Raw genomic sequence first — 21007 nt, 5'->3', positions numbered from 1 at the left:
TAAAAAAGCAAGTCAAGACAGAAGTACTATGATCATCGTAGCTTTGGCTGAGGCAACAATGCATTGAAAGGCACAGATGCTGTGAACATCCTGGTAAACACTGAGTGTGTGCTAAGAAAACAAGTGAGCACCCTGGTCTAATCCATGAGATGGGTGCCAGAACCTGTGTGCAAGGTATTCTTGCAGTAACATTGCAATGGTAGTTACTGGTGTGCCCTAAAGTTCAGCATTAAAGTGCACAGGCATCATGCAAGTGGATTGGAGATGTACCATAATGCACAGAGATGTTGGTAGGTGTTGGTTGCCAATACCAGTGCAAGGGATGTACATGAAACCATTGTCCACATGCAGTGCGCCCTTAGACATTAGTGCCCACTGTGCGAGATGGAGGGCCAGAGGAGGAAGCCAAAGTTGCCAGATATCCATTCAGATTTTCATACTTGGAATTGTCAGGGTCTAGTTTCTATCCAGCAGGTGATAGATTAGATGGGCACATATTAATAAGGCAAGAGTAAGTATAAAGGTGAGAGATAATGAGCAGTAATCCCCTGATTATAGGCTTCCTGTCACTTGTTAGTAGGAGTCTCATCTTGACATCTTAGTTGAAAAATGCGCCTTATTACTTTGGCTGTTGAGAAGAGTCATGTTCAACTTCTCATCAGATTCTCGTAAATTTCTCATCATAGCCCAAACTGCATAGGACCTGGCAATATTCTGCCCATTAGGTCAGATGACCCAAAGCCTCCTAAAAAAGTTAGATTTAAAGAAGTGTCTTTGAGGAAGAATTGATGTGGAGAGACTGAGGCGTGTACAAATATATAAGTTAGCAACAGAAATAGGCCATTCAGTCCCATCGGCCTCCTCCACTATTCAATAAGATCATAGCTGGTCTGTTCGGGATTTGACTTTCACATTCCCAGCTGTTCCTAATAACATTTGATTCCTTTGTTTAACAAGAATCCATCTATTTCCGCCTTTAAAATATTCAATGGCTCACCTCCACTGCTTTCTGAGGCAGAGCGTTCCAAAGTAATACAATCCTCGGACAAAAGTATTGTGCTCCTCTTTGTCCTCAAATGTAGCTCCTAATTTTAAAACAGTACCCCATCTCACCCACAAGAAGTTATATCATTTCCATGTCCATCTAGTTAAGACTGTTCAGGATCTTATATACTTCAAGAGCAAGTCACCCCTTACTCTTCTAAACTTCACTGAACACAAGTCCTGTTTGCCCAACCTTACTTTATAAGACATCCTGCCCATTCCAGATAAGCAATTACAGAGCAATTAAAATTGGGGATATACAGGAGACCTGAGTTCAGAGGAATGTAGATATCTGTAGGTTTGGAGGACATTACACAGAGAGGTGGGGTGAGGCCATGATGGGATTTGAAAACAAGCAGGGGAATTTTAAAAATAAAACATTGCTTGACAGGGAGCTAATGTAGGTCAGCGAGTATAGGCATGATGTGTGCAAGTTTGGGTACTAGCAACAGAGCTTTGGATGAACTTAAACTTACAGAGGGCAAAATGTGAGAAGTTTGCAATAGTCATGGTCATACAGATTTGATTGATAGTTTCAGCAGCCAATGAGCTGAGACATTGGCTGAGTGGGGAAATGCTCCAGAGGTAGAAATAGGTAAGGTTAAATTCAGAAGGTAGTCTTGAGATCAAATGTGACACCAAGATTGCGAAGACTCTATTAATTTCAGACTGTTGCTGTGGAGAGAGATGGAGTCAGGACTTACAGAACTGAAGTTGGAGAGGGGACTGAAAATAATGATTTGTGCTTTTAGTGGGATGGTTGAGAATCCTTTAAACCATCTCAATGTTTCACCTTACAACTGACTGTGGTCATAATTAGCATACAGTTTCCAATGTAACCATTGTGACTAAGATAGATCTTTCAAAAATTTTTTTTCATCTCACTCTGACTCAACACTGGTTTCTAGCTGCAGCAAAACTGATAATGACCCGGTTTGACAACTGACTCCACAGAAGTGACAGGTATTCAGATCAAGAATGATCTCCAATCCATAAAACTGCTGATAAGATGGCCCAGCTTGCACAAACAAGGTCTCGAAAGTGGGAGTGCACTCTCCACCCAAACCCACTTCAAACTGTAACTTAACCTAAATACTTGAGTGACCACTCAATATCTATAAAAAGCAGTTTTGGAGAAAATTGAGAGTCTGGCGTTTATTTTTTAAAACTCAATAACAGTGCCGCTTGTGTGTTTTATTTGATGTTAGCTATGAGAACACACTCTGGCTTGATGCCTTACATGGCTGTGCTGTGAGAAAATGAAAGTCAATCTTGGGCTTCAATGGAAATACGGAAGGCAAGGGGTGTATACTGGGCTGCGACTCAGTGTCACCCACACTATATGGTCACAGTGTTAACACCTGCCCCGAAACCTGTTCCACAAGAACGTGAGCAATTTTCCAAGCTTGACATTATGAATTTTTGTAAACGATAAGTCACTTTTGATGTGGTGATTTAGGTAGATTGGCAAGTGCGTATCAGATCCACTGAATCACCAGCAGCTAACCAATAGCAAAAGGAAACAAAAAACATTTTATTTTAAAATGGTGTTAATGCCCTTCATGTAGATCCTTTGGATTGGCAGTTCACAGTGCACTGGCAGTGCAGAAGCAGGCCTCGTGGCCATCGAGTCCATACCGATCCTCTGAAGTGCTTCCCTACCAGACCCATCCCTGCCTATTCCCTGTAATCCTGCATTGCTTCCATTGCTAATCCTCTCAACCCTGGACACTATGGGTAATTTAACATGACCAGACAACCTAACCTGCACATCTTTGGACTGTGGGAGGAAACCTAAGCACTCAGAGGAAAGCCACGCAAACACGGGGAGAATGTGCAAACTCCAGACAGTCACCGAAGCATGGAATTGAACCCAGGTCCCTGGTGCTGTGAGCCAGCAGTGTTAACCAATGCAATCGTACCGTCTAGATCATTGCATGGATAACTTTGCCATTTGTAAACCTTGCTTGAGGAAAAGAGCCTCGTATTGTGTACTGTAATTAAAGCAATGCTCAACTCGCTTGGTGTCCAAAACAGAATTGAGAATGCTGCTCGTCTACCTGCCCCTTGAGAATTAGCTGCTACTACAGCATAGGCTTTCGCTTTGTCGATACGGTGGTGGGAAAACTGGAGAATGCAATGGCTTGGAATATCCAGCTGTGTCTCAATTAAATGTACAACCATTGGACTGTATTATGAGTGGAGACAGGTCTATAACGAAAACTAAAGCCCAATCCAGTTGGTGCAAAGCAAAATTCAGAATGAGATACCCTTGGCAGGAGAATATATGTTTTTAAAAACAGAATGGGCATCTCTGCTATCTATTACAGCTCTGAGCTGTACAACCAGAGTGGCTTGGTTTTGATCCCTTGTCTGTGTTAGGTAATTTTAGTGTAAATGTTGCTGAAAGTGTTACATTTGAGTGAAAAATAAAATCAACCCTAGTTTCCAATGCTGACCTCTGTCCAGTGTTCCCTGCTGTCATAACATCTAAATACATATCAGGTACAGAGAGGATTAAGCATGCCCCAGACAGCTAACTGAGAAGCATTTGTGGATGCAAACTTAAGAAACGAGTCAGTCATAAATGGTGTCGAGGAGCTGTTCAATCCTTTGGATTTGCAATGGAATGAACCGTCAGTATCTTCAAAGGAGGGAAGTTTGCTAATTGTGTCAGAAGTACCCAGTGGAATGTCTACACTTCTGTGACAGTATTGCCACAGTAATGCTTTTAAAAAGCCGAACACAAGTGCCAATGGCGCATACTTCCAAGAGAGTCGATCAGCATTTCAGTCAGCATAGGCCAAAATGGAATGAAATGACGATGAATCAAACTCTCTGCTGATTTCTCTGTAAAGCATAACCTGAACAGCTCAGTGTTAGCTGCATCTTCACTTCATTTTTGTATAATGAGGGATAAGCACAACCTCCCCTTTCAAACAAACTCACTCATTCAGTTATGTGTATGCATATAAGTATGTCAAATTAGAACAAGGTATCGTAGTTTAATGATTTGTAACTCATTGAAGAGAGAAAAACATGCAAATCCCCAATAACCATTTAAGTCAAATTTATTCATAGCATGTCACCAACTGCTGGTACCCATTTGACTGTACATTCATAAGTGTGAGCACCTTCAGGAAGCAGTGGGCTGGCTTTAGAGGAAGGGGTTCCAACCTGCAGGAAATTCAACCAATCTTGTTACAATGTTTTACAGGATTGAAACAAACTCATGTTGCCATACATAGAATAGTTCTCAAATTTTATGCTTCAGAGTTCATCCCTCTCCTGCAACAAATGCATTTATCCAGCGTTAAAAAAATAGCTAAAAACAAACTTTTATTAATTTGGATTCACTTAGTTAATGTAAAATCTTTTGCTGATGCTGAACAACTGTGCTGCCAAGACATAAGCGTTGTATTAAAAACATAGCTGTTTCATGTATGTTTTCAATGACTTTTCCTCTTTGTCATTTATCTCGCTCAAGTTTTACAATGGCGTTGGTAAAGTCTTTTTGCAACTAGTAAACTATTGCTGGTGGGTCAGTTTCTGCTGAAGTTGGTGGTGATTACTGAGATTGATAGTCTGGTAATAAGATTGCTGTACCTAACATCGGACTGCAGCTGAAGACCACCTAGGCTCTACCTAAGTTAGTTGATTGTCACTGAGGTTGGTAGAGTTACACTGAAAGTTAGTCGAACCGCATTGAATTTAGTAAGTTACAGTAAAAGTTTGCCGACTGTCACTGAGGTCAGTAAGTTTCACTGAAAGTTAGTCAGTTGTCATTGAGGTTAGTAAGTTACACTCAAAGTTAATGAATTGTCACTGAAGTTAGTAAGTTACACTGAAAGTTAATTGAATGCCACTGAGGTTGGTAAGTTTCACTGAAAGTTAGTCATTGAGGTTGTCATTGAGGTTAATAGGTTACACTGAAAGTTAATTGACTATCAATGAGATTAGAGCTGAAAATGTGTTGCTGGAAAAGCTTTTCCAGCAACACATTTTCAGCTCTGATCTCCAGCATCTGCAGACCTCACTTTCTTATCAATGAGATTAGTAAATTTCACTGAAAGTTAGCTGATTGTCATTGAGGTTAATAAGCTACACTGAAAGTGTACTGTCAGTGGGATTTATAAACTGTCAATGACTGACGGAGTTATACTGAAGTCCATAGGATGTTTTGTGGCACGGAGGGCAGCATTCTGTTTCTGAATCAGAAGTTCCATGTACAGGTCCCAATTCAGGACTTGATGGCCAACGAAGGTGTGTACAAAACATGGTTGTATATCAACCTGCAAGTCCCTCTCACACATCTCTGTGGCAGAAAGTAAGAACTGGTCAAACACATGATGGAAAGAAAGGTGGTCCCTCTGCTATCACTTTGCATTTCACAACATGCGATCTGCCAAAAACATTCTAATGTTATATCAATTCATCATTGTCTCAGTAGATTGAAAACACAAGTTGCAAAATTCTATGTTGTTGATTTTCTGAAGACCTATGTTTACAGAAGTAAACAGTACTCAGAGATGATTGTATTTCTTCCTAAATAAGAACATGTTTACGCATTGTATAAAGCACAGTTAGGTTGTTATTTATTGTAGTGATTGTAACAAGGTCAACCAGGTGGATGCCACATAATATGAGTTCTCTGACTGGGGCTGTTAATCGGGTCCAATCAGGGAGACCTGGCTGACAGATATAAACAGGAATGTCAGACGTTCTGTTCACTCCGAGAGCTGGCTTTAAGGGAGCTGGATCAGTGTCAAGGACTCTCTACATGTCAGGTCGGACACTCATTCACAGGGAAGATGGAAAGGTAATTTATGGCTAAGAGAACCAGGCTTTATTTCAGATGACCTAGAGCAGCGGATGAAGAACAGCAAAAGTTTTGCAATTGCTTTGTCTCTTCCATCTTCCTGAGCAGTTTGCTGTGCAGAATAGATGGGGAAAGGATATAGAACAATACAGTTTCAAAACGATCCCAGCTAGGTTGGAAAACTGTGGACCTTGCATTTTCATCGAGATGAAGATTGTGAAACTGCAGCAGCAGTAGCTTTCCGATGTGATAGTAGCATTCCACAAGTCTTCTCTTTAGATCAAGTGCATCAATACAGACAGGAATAACCTTAAAAAAAAAGAGACATTTACTACAAGCAGTGATGTACATTGTAGAAAGTCTGGAAATGTACTTTACCATTTTGTGGCTCTGTTTCTAAGCATTACCAAGCATTGGCATTTGGGCTTTTAGCAGCAAGTTAAAAAGATTTGTACTGACAGAACATAAGGTAAACCATACTGAGGAATGAATGATGCTGAAACTGGCCTGATTTCTCCCATTTCCAAAGCTATCAGAATGCACTGCCCATAACCAAATCAGGCAGTCTTATTGCACTCAATCCAGACTGAAGCTGCAATGCAGTGCCTGAGGGAGTGCAGCACTGCCAGATGCACAGTCTTTCGCATGAGATGTTCATCTGCCCTCTCAGGTTAGTTGATTGTCACTGCGGTTGGTAGAGTTACACTGAAAGTTAGTCGAATTGCATTGAGTTTAGTAAGTTACAGTAAAAGTTTGCTGACTGTCACTGAAGTTAGTAAGTTACACTGAAAGTTAGTTGTTCATGTGATGTGTGTGTCATAGGTTGTAAAATGCTGGCCTGGGTGATCTTTAATTGTCCTGGAGAATCTTAGAATTATAGAATCTCTCCAGTGCATATAGAGGCCATTTGGCCTATTGAGTTGGCACTGACTCACCAAAGACCATCTGACCCAGAGCTACCCTAAACCCACATTAACCATGGTTAATGCACATCCCTGGACACTATGGACAATTTAGCATGACCAATCCACCTAATCTGCATATCTTTGGACTGTGGGAGGAAACTGAAGCAGCTGTCCAAGGCCATCTGAGAAAAATTGCAAGTAATTGCTTTGCGCAATCTCAAGGCAACAAAACCAACTGCGCAGTTACACTCCAGGCTGGCTGGCAAGGTCCTTTACTCCAGGCCAAAGATCAGGCCTATGAATTCAATTTAGGAAAGAAAAAGTGCTATTCCACTCTGCCGGAGTGTTGAGTCTCCTGTGGTGCCTGTGAAACCCCATCTCAGTCTGGCTTCCCATGCTGCAGTTCCAGATTAGAAGTTTCCTGCAAAGACGCAGGGCGAGCGAGCATACTCTGCACAGTCCCACAAATGTGGAGACAAACCTGGCTCCCTGGTGCTGTGAGGCTGTAGTGCTAATCACTATATCACCACAGCGAGAGGTGATGGTGAGCTGCCTCCTTGAACTCTTGCTGTCCTTGGGCTTTAGAAATTGCCACAATACTGTTAGGGGACAAGGTCCAGGATTTTGACACAGCAACACTGAAGGAACGGTGATATAAGTCAGGATGGTGAGTGGCTTGGAGCAGAACCTGTAGGTGTGGTGTTCCAATGTATTTGCTGCCCATGTCCTTCTAAATGAATACAAAAGACCCGTTGACACTTGATGAATAGCAATGGAGGTCCTCCCCAGTGTCTGAGCCAAAATTTAATTGCTCAACCAATTTAATGAAAACAATTCTTTGGTTATTATTACAATGATGTTCGTGAGAGCTTGCTGAGTGCAGGTTGGGTGCTGCCAATCTCACATTATAATCTCACATCAATCACACTTTAAAAGTAGTTAATGGGCTGGAAAACACTTTTTGAAGCTTTAAGATCATGAAAGATGCTGTGTAAATGTCTTTGTCATCAATTAGCCCTACACTTCGATGCAGCACTTTGAAAATTACAGATGCAAATTCATGGGACCAGTAGAATAAATGATGATACACTCTTTTAATTGGTGCATATACTTTGATTTGGTCATTTCAGTCACTCAGGATTGAATCATATGCATTTAACACAATTGTAAATGATATGTGATAAACAAGATAGAAATGGCTGAATGTAATTACATGGATATAAAAGCAACTTTAAAATTATTAATGTAATTCAATAAGAAACTCATTTAAACAATCATAGGAGTACATAATTCCCCTACATTTATATATCATCTAGAGAATAAATAAACTATTCGATCGAAACTACATTCTATAAAAAGCATGTCATCAGATCTCCATTTGCAGTACACAATGTCCAAGGTCATCTGAGAAAAATTGCAAGTAATTGCTTTGCGCAACCTCAAGGCAACAAAACCAACTGCGCAGTTACACTCCAGGCTGGCTGGCAAGGTCCTTTACTCCAGGCCAAAGATCAGGCCTATGAATTCAATTTAGCAAAGAAAAAGTGCTATTCCACTCTGCTGGAGTGTTGAGTCTCCTGTGGTGCCTGTGAAACCCCATCTCAGTCTGGCTTCCCATGCTGCAGTTCCAGATTAGAAGTTTCCGTAGGAAAACAGCTGAGTGTTTGAGCCCCTGAATGAAAATGTAAATTGGAAAAGCAATGGCCACTCCTGTCTGCTCTGCCATTCGATACGGTTGTGGTCAATCTCCTGCCTCAGTTCTTTGTTCCCAGCTCTCTCAACTTAATGTCCAAAAATCTGTTGGTCTCTGTCATAGAGTTATAGTCAGAGATGTACAGAATGCATCCTTCAGTCCAACTCATCCATGCTGACCAGATATCCCAACCTAATATAGTCCCACCTGCCAGCACCTGGCCCACATCCCTCCAAACCCTTCCTATTCATATACCCATCCAGATGTCTTTTAAATGTTGCAATTCTACGACACTCCACCACTTCCTCTGGCAGCTCACTCCATGCATGTACCACCACCTGTGTGGAAAAAGTTACCCCTTAGGTCCCTTTCATAACTTTCCCCTCTCACCCTAAACCTCTGCCCTCTAGTTCTGGACTCCCCCACCCCAGCGAAAATACTTTGTCTATTTATCTTATCCAAGCCCCTCATAATTTTGTAAACCTCTATAAGGTCACCCCTCAGCGGCTGACGCTCCAGAGCAAACAGCCCCAGCGTGTTCAGCCTCTCTCTATAGCTCAGATCCTCCAACCCTGGCAACATCCTTGTAAATCATTTCTGAATCCTTTCAAGACCAGAATTGCATGCAATATTCCAACAGTGGCCTAACCAACGTCCTCTACAGCCACAACATGACCTCCCAACTCCTGTACTCAATGCTCTGACCAATAAAGGAAAACATACCAAACGCCTTCTTCACTATCCTATCTACCTGCGACTCCACTTTCAAGGAGCTATGAACCTGCATTCCAAGATTTCTTTGTTCAGCAACACTCCCTATGACCTTACCATTAAGTGTATAAGTCCAGCTAAGATTTGCTTTCCCAAAATGCAGCACCACGCATTTATCTGAATTAAACTCCATTTGCCACTTTTCAGCCCATTTACCCATCTGGTCCAGATCCTGTTGTAATCTGAGGTAACTCTCTTCGCTGTCCACTACACCTCCAACTTTGGTGTCATCTGCAAACTTACTAACTGTACCTCTTATGCTTGCATCCAAATCATTTATATAAATGACAAAAAGTAGAGGACCCAACACTGATCCTTGTGGCACTCCACTGGTCACAGGCCTCCAGTCTGAAAAACGACCCTCCACCACCACCCTCTGTCTACTACCTTTGAGCCAGTTCTGTATCCAAATGGCTAGTTCTCCCTGTATTCCATGAGATCTAACCTTCTAATCAGTCTCCCATGGAGAGCCTTGTCGAATGCCTTACTGAAATCCATATAGATCAAATCTACCGCTCTACCCTCATCAATCTTCTTTGTTACTTCTTCAAAAAACTGAATCAAGTTTGCGAGACATGATTTCCCACGCACAAAGCCATGTTGACTATCCCGAATCAGTCCTTGCCTTTCCAAATACATGTACATCCTGTCCCTCAGGATTCTCTCCAACAACTTGCCCACCACCGAGGTCAGGCTCACTGGTCTATAGTTCCCTGGCTTGTCTTTACCGCCCTTCTTAAACAGTAGCACCACATTTGCCAACCTCCAATCTTCCAGCACGTCACCTGTGACTATTGATGATACAAATATCTCAGCAAGAGGCCCAGCAATCACTTCACTAGCTTCCCACAGAGTTCTCAGGTACACCTGATCAGGTCCTGGGGATTTATCCACCTTTACCCATTTCAAGACATCCAGCACTTCCTCCTCTGTAATCTGGACATTTTGCAAGATGTCACCATCTGTTTCCCTAGTCTATATCTTCCATATCCTTTTTCACAATAAATACTGATGCAAAATGCTCATTTAGTATCTCCCCAATTTCTGCGGCTCCACACAAAGGCCGCCTTGCTGATCTTTGAGGGGCCCTATTCTCTCCCTAGTTACCCTTTTGTTCTTAATGTATTTGTAAAAACCCTTTGGATTCTCCTTAATTCTATTTGCCAAAGCTATCTCATGTCCCCTTTTTAAATTTAAATTAAACTCCATCTGCCACTCCTCAACCCATTGGCCCATCTGGTCAAGATCCTATTGTAATCTGAGGTAATCTTCTTTGCTGTCCACTACACCTCCAATTTTGGTGTCATCTGCAAACTTACTAACTGTACTTCTTATGCTCACATCCAAATCATTTATATAAATGATGAAAAGTAGAGGGCCCAGCACCGATCCTGGTGACACTTCACTATTCACAGGCCTCCAGTCTGAAAAGCACCCTCCACCACCACCCTCTGTCTTCTATCTTTGAGCCAGTTTTGTATCCAAATGGCTAGTTCTCCTTGTACTTCGTGAGATCTAACCTTGCTAATCAGTTTCCCATGGGGAAAGTTTCCCATTAAGTCCAAATAGATCATGTCTACTGCTCTGCCCCCATCAATCCTCTTTGTGGTTGAAGATCGTGTTTGAGGCAATTCTGCTGCTCTTGATGTTCTCTGTCTTGAAAATAACACCCGAGCATCCACAATCCCTCTGGGGGATGAATTCCAAGGATCTGCCACCTTTTTGAGTGAAGATCTTTCTACTTATCTCAGTCTTAAATAATCAGCCTTTTATACTGAGATCTTAACCCTTAGTTCTATACTCTCCAACCAGTGTGGGATGGAAATAACATCTCAGTATTGACTCCGTCACCATCTCTACCACTGCCACTGGATTCACATGACGCTATGGATTTTTTAAAAGAAAATAATTTGACTCATGGTTTTAAGAAACAAGTCCTGCCTAGAATTTTCCGATTGTATCTCTTTGTTTTTCACTAACCAGCGGAGAATGTCAGGGGGCCAGGGAACAAGGATGTAAAATGTGACTTACAAATGGACATGCCCAGACAGTCACAAGGAATTATACAATCACTCCGATAGGTCATTCTGCTCTAACATGACAACTGTGTTACACTGCAACCTCATGCTATAGAAAATCACGCTAGGCAGGATCACTAATAGAAAATCGCTATACCTGTTCAGTAGGAAGTTCGCATTATCCAAACAATGTCCACAATTCGTCAAACGCGTTTTAGCAAATTCGCGCTGATGACATTTCAATAAGGTGTTTGATAAGGTTCCACACGGTAGGCTATTGCACAAAATAATGAGTTTCAGGATTGAAGGTGACTTAACAGTTTGGATCAGAAATTGGCTAGCTGAAACAAGCCAGAGGGTGGTGGTTGATGGGAAATGTTCATCCTGGAGCTCAGTTATCAGTGGTGTGCAGCAAGGATCTGTTTTGGGTCCATTGCTGTTTGTCATTTTTATAAATGATCTGGAGGTGGGCGCAGAAGGATGGGTTAGTAAATTTGCAGATGACACTAAGGTCGGCAGAGTTGTGGATAGTGCTGAAGGACATTGTGGGTTACAGAGGGACATAGATAAGATGCAGAGCTGGGCTGAGAAGCTGCAAATGGAGTTTAATGTGGATAAGTGTGAGGTAGTTCACTTCGGAAGAAGTAACAGGAATGCAGAATACGGGTCTAATGGTAAAATTCTTGGCAGTGTAGATGAACTCGGTGTCCAGGTGTATTAATCCCTGAAAGCTGCCACCCAGGTTGATAGGGTTGTTAAGAAGGCATATGGTGTGTTGGTGTTTATTGGTAGGGGAATTGAGTTTCAGAGCCATGAGGTCATGCTTCAGCTGCACTAGACACTGCACCTGGAGTATTGAATGCAGTTCTGGCCACTGTATTGTAGGAAGGATGTGGAAGCTGTGGAAAGGGTTCAGAGGAGATTTACTAGGATGTTGCCTGATTTGGAAGGAAGGTCTTATGAGGAAAGGCTGAGGGGACTGAGGCTGTTTTCGTTGGAGAGAAGATGGTTGAGAGGTGACTTAATCGAGATGTATAAGATAATCAGAGGGTTAGACAGGGTGGACAGTGACAGCCTTTTTCCTCAGATGGTGAAGGACATAGCTTTAAATTGAGGGGTGATAGATTTAAGACAGATATCAGGGGTAGTTTCTTTACTCAGAGATTAGTAGGGGCATGGAACGGCCTGCCTGCAACAGTAGTAGACTCGCCGACGTTAAGCGCATTTAAACAGGCATTGGACATACATATGGATAATAATGGAACAGTGTAGGTTAGATGGGCATCAGACTAATTTTGCAGGTCGGTGCAACATCGAGGGCCGAAGGGCCTGTACTGTGCTGTAACATTCGATGTTCTATGTAACTTGTTTTATAGCAGAACGACCTGTACTTCAAAAAGTCACAAAACATAAAGGATCGTTCAAATGTGTGCCTCATGTATGAGACATGATCCCCTTCCTAGGTCTTCTGTTTTGTATAATGCTGTTTCATGAGATAATTTACTGAATACATAAACACTTGGGAAACAGGTTCTCCAAGAGTATTCGGCAAACACTAACACAGAAAGGGATACTCAGTTTACAGACCCAGTCGACAAAAACACATTCGTTTTTCTTGCATTTTGTAGTAATTACAGGCTGAGTTCATGCTCATTTCGGGGAGACCCAGCAGTTGCCAGATCGCGTTGAGGTAATGTCAACTCAGCTGTTTGTGGGACACTTGACCACATTTTACAATTCCCAGGTAAATGACTGGCTGCCATCACTTTAAAGACATTTGGAAGGCTGTTTGCACAGTAGCGCCACAAGACACAGTGGCCGTATCTGGGACAGCGCCTGGATGAACAGGATGTCATGGAAGGATGCTCTGCTCACAACCAGTAAAAGTAGAATCTGGGGGTGACAGGCCAATCAGGGTGGCCCCAGCAAGGATGGGGTGTTTGAAGCAGGGTGGAGGTGAGGGCAATGGATGGTGAGACCTGGTGGTGGCCCATCCTGCTCCTTTTCTTTTCCCACCCCCTACCCCCACCAACTCCTTGTAACTTAATTCAGAAGGCTGAAAAAATCCAGGCCTCTCAAAATTTTATAAAGACTCGCATAAATATTAGAACCTTTCCCAGAAATATCATATTTCCGCCATCATTGGCAAATTGAGAATTCCCTTGCTTTTCAGTTGTGAAACATCAATCACAAATAAACATTTCATATCTCAACTCACATGCCAAGCCTGGGCGACTTTCATAAGACTATCTCCCCCAGGCAATGGAAACCCCACCACAGCAAGGTGTGACTGCTTAGTGCAAAAATGTCAAGTGATCAGATCATCCCCATTACGAATCAAAGTAAATTAATCTGCAAGTTGTCATGGCAAAAGAGGCCGATAGCAAGTTTATAATGAGCCTAGTTTCAGTGCTCTCTGTTCAGATTCTTGTAGATGTTTTGCAGAATGATTATTACAACTTCATTATTGTCAGATTTTTTAAAAAAATCAATGTGAGTCCATCAGTTCCTATCCAATATTCCCTCCTTATACCACTCCTCACATAGGAAGTGACTAATATTAGGTGATGGTTCTCATTAGTTTAGCAGCTCTCTGCTATCTCTTTGAAGAGGCCATTCTTTGGCAGCCCACCCGCCACATTCAAATGAGCCATAAAGGGTCTTTCGGCTTGCTACCAAGCTTTCTAACCTGCATGATATGTGCTGCCCATGAAAGAACTTTGGTTGAGGGGATGATCAGTTGGGAATGGCTTACATTTGTGCCCTACATCAGAAGAGGCAGGAAGGACATGGGGGCATTTTTTTGGGCATGGGCATTGCCCTACAAGCAACAACCCTTCCTTCTACACCACCTACCCAACAGAATGCAGCCACTTCTTCCTATCTCCCACTCCCCTCTCTAGGGTCCCTTCCCACACCACTTATATCTTTCTGGAGCAGCCACGATTGTTCTTGGGCCTCTTGCGGTTCTGGCAGTCTTCACTCATGTGCTCTGGTGCTGTGGGGAGTGATGGAGTTGGGTTTTGTGGAACAAGGCAGGCTTGCACTGAGCAACATGGCTTCTAGCCGGCGGTCCTTCCTAGAGGATAACTAACGTAGTTCATTTCTTCAAAAACAGCAGCAGGAATAGGCCAAGTGATTACAGACCAGTTAGTCTGATGTCAGTGGCAGGGACATTATTGCAAACAATTCTGAAGAATAGGGTTATTCAACACTTGGAAAGGCAAGGACTGATCAGGGAAAGTCAGCATGGATTTGTTTGAGAAAGAGCCTGTCTGACTAATTTAAAAGGTTACTAAATACATTGATGAAGGTAGTGCAGTTGATGTGGTTTACATGGGCTTCAGTAAGGCTTTTGACAAGGTCCTATAGGGATAAGAGCCCATGGAATCCAAGGCAAGTTGGGAAAATTGGCTTACAAATAGGAGGCAAAAGGATGATGAAGGAGGCTTGTTTTTATAATTAGAAGCCTGTATCCAATGGTGTACCATGGGTTTGGTGCTGGGACCCTTGCTATTTGCTACGCACATTACTGAACTGGATATGAATGTAGCAAGTTTAATTAGTAAGTTTGCAGATGACATGAAAATTGATGGTGGTTTTTGATAGTGAGGATGATCTCAGGCTCCAATCTGATATTGATCAACTGATAAATTGGGTAGACCAATGGCAGATGGAATTTAATCCTGGTAAGTGTGAGGTGATGCATTTGAGAGGTCTGATAAGGGAAGAATATATACAATAAATGGTAGGTCCCTAGGGAGTACTGAGGAACAAAGGAACCTTGGAGTGCAAGTCCATAGATCCTTGAAGGTGTCAGGGTAGACAGGGTAGTGAACAAGGCACTTGTCTCCATTTTCTTCAGGACTGCAGAACGTCGGAGCAAGATAGTCTTGTTACAACTTTAGAAAACATTGGTTAGGCCACGAGATAGAATATTGAGTACAGCCCTGGTCATCATACTACTGGAAGGATATGATTACACTGGAGAGGGTGTAGAGGAGAGTTACCAGGATGTCTTCTGGGATGAAAGGTCTCAGTTATGGGAAGAGACTGGATTGGCTGGGTTTAATTTCCAGAGAAAGCTGGTGGGGGACCTGATTGAGGCTTATGAGAAGCATAGACCGAGTAGATCGTGAGAATATCTTCCCCAAGGCAGACAGAATAAGCTTAAGGTGAGGTGTAAGTAGTTTACAGGAGATCAAAGAAAAAAAATCACCCAGAGGATGGTAGCAATATGGAATGTAGTGCCTGAGAGGGTAGCAGAGGTAGGTACTCTCATAACATTAAAGAAGTAGCTGGAAAAGGATTTAAAATGGCAGGGCATAATAGGCTATTGACCAAGTGAATGTAAATGGGATTAGGGTAACTTGGTGCTTGTTAGTCAGCATAGACATAATGAGCCAAAGGGCCTGTTCTGGTGCTGTGTGGTGTTTCAGTGCTAAAACTGTATGAGTGTGAGTAGTCCACTGCCCCCACAAAGTGCAGCATCTTCATTTTGTCCACAAATACACTAATTATAACTGCACTGAAATAGAGTAGAATACTTAACAGATATGGTAAACGTGCATTAGGGATATTCATAACCCTCCGAATAATAGATTAAAGGTGCTTCATACTTAGCCAGTTCTTCCTTATCACCTTCTATCCTGAAGCTTGGTTGTCACTGCAGTTTGTACACCTCCTCCCACCCTACCCCCTGCAAAAATACTATCCCTTATTCCCAGTTCGTCCACCTCTGCTGCATCTGGACTCAATTCCACCACTGAATGTCCCAAATGGCCTCCTTCTTCAAGGACCGCAAGTTCCCCTCCCACGTGGTCAACAATACATTCCAGAGCATCTCCTCTACTTCCCGCATCTCCGCCCTTGAACCCCACCCCTCCAGTCGCAACAAGGACAGAACCCCTCCTGATCCTCACCTTCCACCCCACCAACCTCCAGATACAACACATCATCCTCCACCATTTCTGCCACTTACAAACAGATCCAGCCACAGAGGTATATTTCCCTCCCTGCCCCTATCTGTATTCCGGAGACCCCATTCCCTCTGCGACTCCCTTGTCAGGTCCATGCCTCCCATCAAACCACTCTCCATTCCCGGCACCTTCCCTTGCCACTGCAGAAACTGTAAAACCTGGGCCCATACCTCTCCCCTCACCTCTGTCCGAGGGCCCAAAGGATCCTTCCGCATCCGGCAGAGATTTTCCTCCACCTCCACACACATCAACTGTGCTCATTGCTCCTGATGTGGTCTTCTCTACAGTGGGGAGGCAGGTCACCAACTTGTGGAACATTTCAGAGAACATCTCTGGGACACGCGCACTAACCAACCCCACTGCCCTGTGGCCAAAAATTTCAACCCCCACTCCCACTCCACCAAGGACATGCAGGTCCTGGGCCTCCTCCATCATCAGATTCTAACCACCCGACATCTGGAGGAAGAACGCCTCATTTTCCACTTTGGAATGCTCCAACTACAAAGGATCAATGTTGATTTCACCAGTTTCCTCATCTTCCGTCCTCCCAGCTTATCCAAGATCCAACCCTCCAACTCGGAATCGCCCTCATGACCTGGCCTATCTGTCCATCTTCTTTCCCACCTACCCGCTCCACCCTCCACTCAGACCTTTCACCACCACCCACCACCTCCATCTACAAATCGCATTCCCAACTAGCTCCCCCCACTCCAGCCCCATTTATCTCTCAGCTCCCTTGGACCACACCACCCCACATCCTTCTTGAAGAGCTTATGTTGGAAACATCAACTCTCCTGCTCCTCGGATGCTGCCTTTTCCAGCGCCACACTCTGATTCTGACCTCCAGCATCTTCATAGAGTTATAGAGTCATAGAGATGTACAGCATGGAAACAGACCCTTCGGTCCAACCCGTCCATGCCGACCAGATATCCCAACCCAATCTAGTCCCACCTGCCAGCACCCGGCCCATATCCCTCTAAACCCTTCCTATTCATATACCCATCCAAATGCCTTTTAAATGTTGCAATTGCACCAGCCTCCACCACTTCCTCTGGCAGCTCATTCCATACATGTTCAATCCTCACTGTTTCCTCCTTTTTCCTACTCTTCACAGGTAGAGCCCAGACAACAAACATTGAGCATCAGATCATTCAAAATAGAAAACAATGTAGGCCTTTCAGCCCTTTGAGCTTGCTTTCCTGCCTGTCCCATCCATAACCCTCAATTCCCTTGCCAATCAACACGAGAACATCAAAATTGCAGGGCACCCAATTAAAAACAAGCTGCAGGTCTTCCCAATGATATCCACCTCAAGATGTATAAACTTTCCAACAGTATATTCAGCAGTCCAATTCTTTGCTTCCTAACCGAGAATGCTTGAGGCCAATTGTGGAGTTCTTTGATGTTGAAGAAGTAGAGGCCCAGCAATAAACTTAATGGTCTCAATGGGTAAATAAACAGATAAGTGAGCCATCTTGATTGAAATAAAATTGTTTTTTTAAGGACTTAAATCATAAATAAAATATAATAAAAAAAATAGCTTTCACATACTCCTTTAATCATGCCCACAGAACTTGCAAAGCACAGTCTGTATCAAAAGCTGAAATTCTTTGATATGGAAATAGCGAGGAATGGTGAATGAAAAATCTGAGAGTAATGGAGCGGAGTGTGCAAATGTTTTGTAGAAAAGAAGCACAGTGTGCAGACTGATTTTCAAATGAATAATATGTGCAATTGGATGTATTACTTTTATGTTGTTTCCTGGCTGTAGCTGTCACAGTAAATTCACAGTTTTGCAGACAGTCTGAATTGTTGTCACAAAGCCTCTTGCCCTGTGCCCCATTCTTGCCTGTTTGAATTTTCAGTGCCTGCGCTAACCATTACAATTTCCTACCCAACTTCTGTTGCATGAGGATCTCCTTTAATTTACTGTAAATGACACTTTTTTCTGCCCCAATGTAATAAAATTGAAGCTCGGAATTTGCACGACAGAAATTCATTTTTTAAATCTTGCCTTAACAAAAAAAATTAGCACTCTGCTCATAACTTAGGAAACACAAAGTTCCCTCTGGCTTTCCAGGTGTATGAAATCATTTTTCTAGTTTATTGTCACTCTGTGCGGGATTTTTCACATTACCCCTCACTGGAGGGTTTGACATATAACAATAGACTGGAAAGGCTGGGACTTCTTTTTAATGGAGTGTAGGAGATTGAGGGGTGACCTTATCGAGGTTTATAAAATCATTCAGAGTATAGATAAGGTGAATGGCAGGGATCTTTTCCCTAGGGTGGCAAAGTTAAAAAGTAGGGGGCATATTTTTGAGGTAAGAGGGTAAAGATTTAAAACGGAGATGAGGGGCAACTTTTTTTTATGCAGAAATTGGTACGTGTGTGAAATGGACTGCCAGAGGAAATGGTGGACGCAGGGACAGTTACAATGTTTAAAAGATATTTGTATAAGTACATGAACAGGAAAGGCTTGGAGGGACATGTGCCAGGTACAGGAAGGTGGGACTGGTTTAGTTTGGGAATGCAGTTCACCTGGATTGATTGGACCAAAGGGTCTGTTTCTGTGCTGCATGACTCAATGGCTTTGAGATATCCTTTGAGGTGCAGAATTGCTTGGAGTCACCTTCTGCTTTATATGAGACTGTTAGTTGCTGCAGGGCTGCAGTTTAACAGTTTTTAAACATTAAAAACAGGCAAAAGCTAAGTGAAATGGTCAGAGTATAACATATTAAAGGTCTAATTTCTCCAGTTCATGTTCCTCCACTGGGTCCTCTCCCCCAATAGGAGCACATACTGAAGATTTCGGAGTGTGCTGTCCATGAGCTTCCACCTATCTATTACTCCTTGTGGAAAGGTGGTTGATGGGTCATGTTGGAGCTGGCCTCCTGCTCTGTGCTCCCTTGGCAGTGTCAGGAGAGCTGTGCCCATTAGTTTCCGTCCGGCAAAGTCATCACTGGAGTCCCTCACAGCAGGACCAATGAATGACCTTACCCTGCAGTGAACTGGCACACAAACTGTCTCAACTCCCCAGCCTCTCGCATTCCTTCCCAAAAACACAGTCTGACTGCAGGCCCCTTGAGATCTCAGAAAATGGGAACGCAGAGGCTCAGCTGATCTGTTGTTCTGTCCTTTGTGCAGCGTCACTGTGAGAAAGGGTTCGAGTACACCTCAGGCTGCAGTTCAAAGATAAAAGACCCCTTCAGCCCCTCACAGCAGAATGCTATCGGCATTGAAACAGGATTATGTTCCTGAAAGATAAACGGAGGTTCCAGCCAGGAACAACTGTATTTACAATGGCGGAATTTTAAAAAAGTGGTTGTTCAGATATCAGTTTTACAGGAATTACAAACCCAACAGGAAAAGGCGATACTGTATCTCCCACAAAGAGAAGCTTTCTGTGAACAAGAAGTCAAGCTTCTCAGTAATTTGTTCAAAACTTCAGGGGATATCCCAGGCCCCTGAAAGTGTTAGGTCAAGCCAGGATTCATGGATATTGAATTTCTCACCTGAACTGGTGCAACTTTCCAATGGTGTCACATGTTCCAATCCTGGATTATGTGAGGGTGGTCGGATGGGGATAGGGATTTGTTTATAATCTTTGCCGGATCGAGCAAGGGATGGGGCAATTCCAGGCTCTCACAAAACTACTGTGCAGATGCGGTGTTGGAGTGAGCAGATGAAACTGGGGATAGGGGAGAAAAGAACAATACCATCTGTTTCTCTGAAAATGGGAGACTTTGCCAATCCAGCTACAGTCTGTCCCGTATTGACAGGAGAATGAATGCATGCATTTGGTGTATCGTTTCTCAGAAGGCAAGGGGTGTTGCAAAACTGAGGCCGGTAGCAGCTCTCCAGAAACGGCAAAGTAGGAGAATGTCCTTCTGGCCAGGGTGATGGTCCTGTTGGGAAGGTGTCCAAATGGGGGACACTGTGTGTATGGGTGGCAGATGTTGATCATTGTGTTAGCCAAGCTGATTTGTTAGGCTGGCTTGTCCCTGTCTTCATTCATCCCAGCTAAACAAGGGCTCCTCCCTCTCCAGCTTTCATCTAACCTGCAAATGAGGTACTCTTCACCCACTTCTACTCTGTAAAGTTTGTGGAGTGATGAGGAGTTATTTCTAGAGGCATCGTGGTGAATAGTTCAATATGATGAGGGAAGGGGGTCTCATACAGGGAGGGTGGAGGCAGTCTCTGATCTGTCCACAGTTATGAGGAGCTGTAATCATGAAGAGGAAAATGAAGCAGAGAGAAAGGTGAGACTGTATGAAGAGGGAAGGAGGAGGGTCTTTCCCTATCCAACACTGGTTTTCAGGGAGTAAGGCTTCATACTGCTGGCTCGCAATGAGATGGCCTACTGGGAAGGTGGACACAGACCCATGCCACCTTTACATCAGCATGGGTAGCCTCATAAGAGGGCAAAATCAATACAGCCAAATACTGTCAAGGTCGGTATTCTCTCAAGCTTCCAGCAAACCCAATTTTCCAGGTGGGAGATGGTTGGCTCGCAAGCATTTCCAATTGCATTGTCCATCTGGAGGTGACAGAGACTATATGCAGCATGAGAGAAGAGCTCCCTGTCTTCTATCTAATGAGAGAGGGAGGTAGGATGAGTGGGCATATGGAGTAGCCTGGGGTATGGGATGTACAATGCTGTGGGAAGCAATCTACTGCAGCACACGGCCACAAAGTTCCTTACCTCTCAATAGGGAGGCGCCCCAAAAGCACAAAGGGCTCCAAGAAACCTGCAGTTGGTGTGTGACAGTGCACA

General features: G+C 43.4%; 1 long non-coding RNA gene across 1 annotated transcript in view; it reads right to left on the bottom strand.

Annotated features, from left to right (window-relative positions):
• Positions 1-4097: 4097 nt before the first annotated feature.
• Positions 4098-21007, bottom strand: part of LOC122549174 (uncharacterized) — a 232466-nt gene continuing 215556 nt past the window's right edge. The window contains exon 8 of the long non-coding RNA XR_015756971.1: positions 4098-6172. This is a non-coding gene — a long non-coding RNA (uncharacterized LOC122549174). The remainder of the gene's footprint in view (positions 6173-21007) is intronic.

This window comes from Chiloscyllium plagiosum, unplaced genomic scaffold, assembly GCF_037043375.1.
Source record: "Chiloscyllium plagiosum isolate Xiang-an unplaced genomic scaffold, Cpla_swu_hap1 HiC_scaffold_4, whole genome shotgun sequence".
Classification (NCBI taxonomy): Eukaryota; Metazoa; Chordata; class Chondrichthyes; order Orectolobiformes; family Hemiscylliidae; genus Chiloscyllium; species Chiloscyllium plagiosum.
Note: the sequence above shows the minus strand (reverse complement) of the source record. Positions and strands in the feature narration are given on the sequence as shown.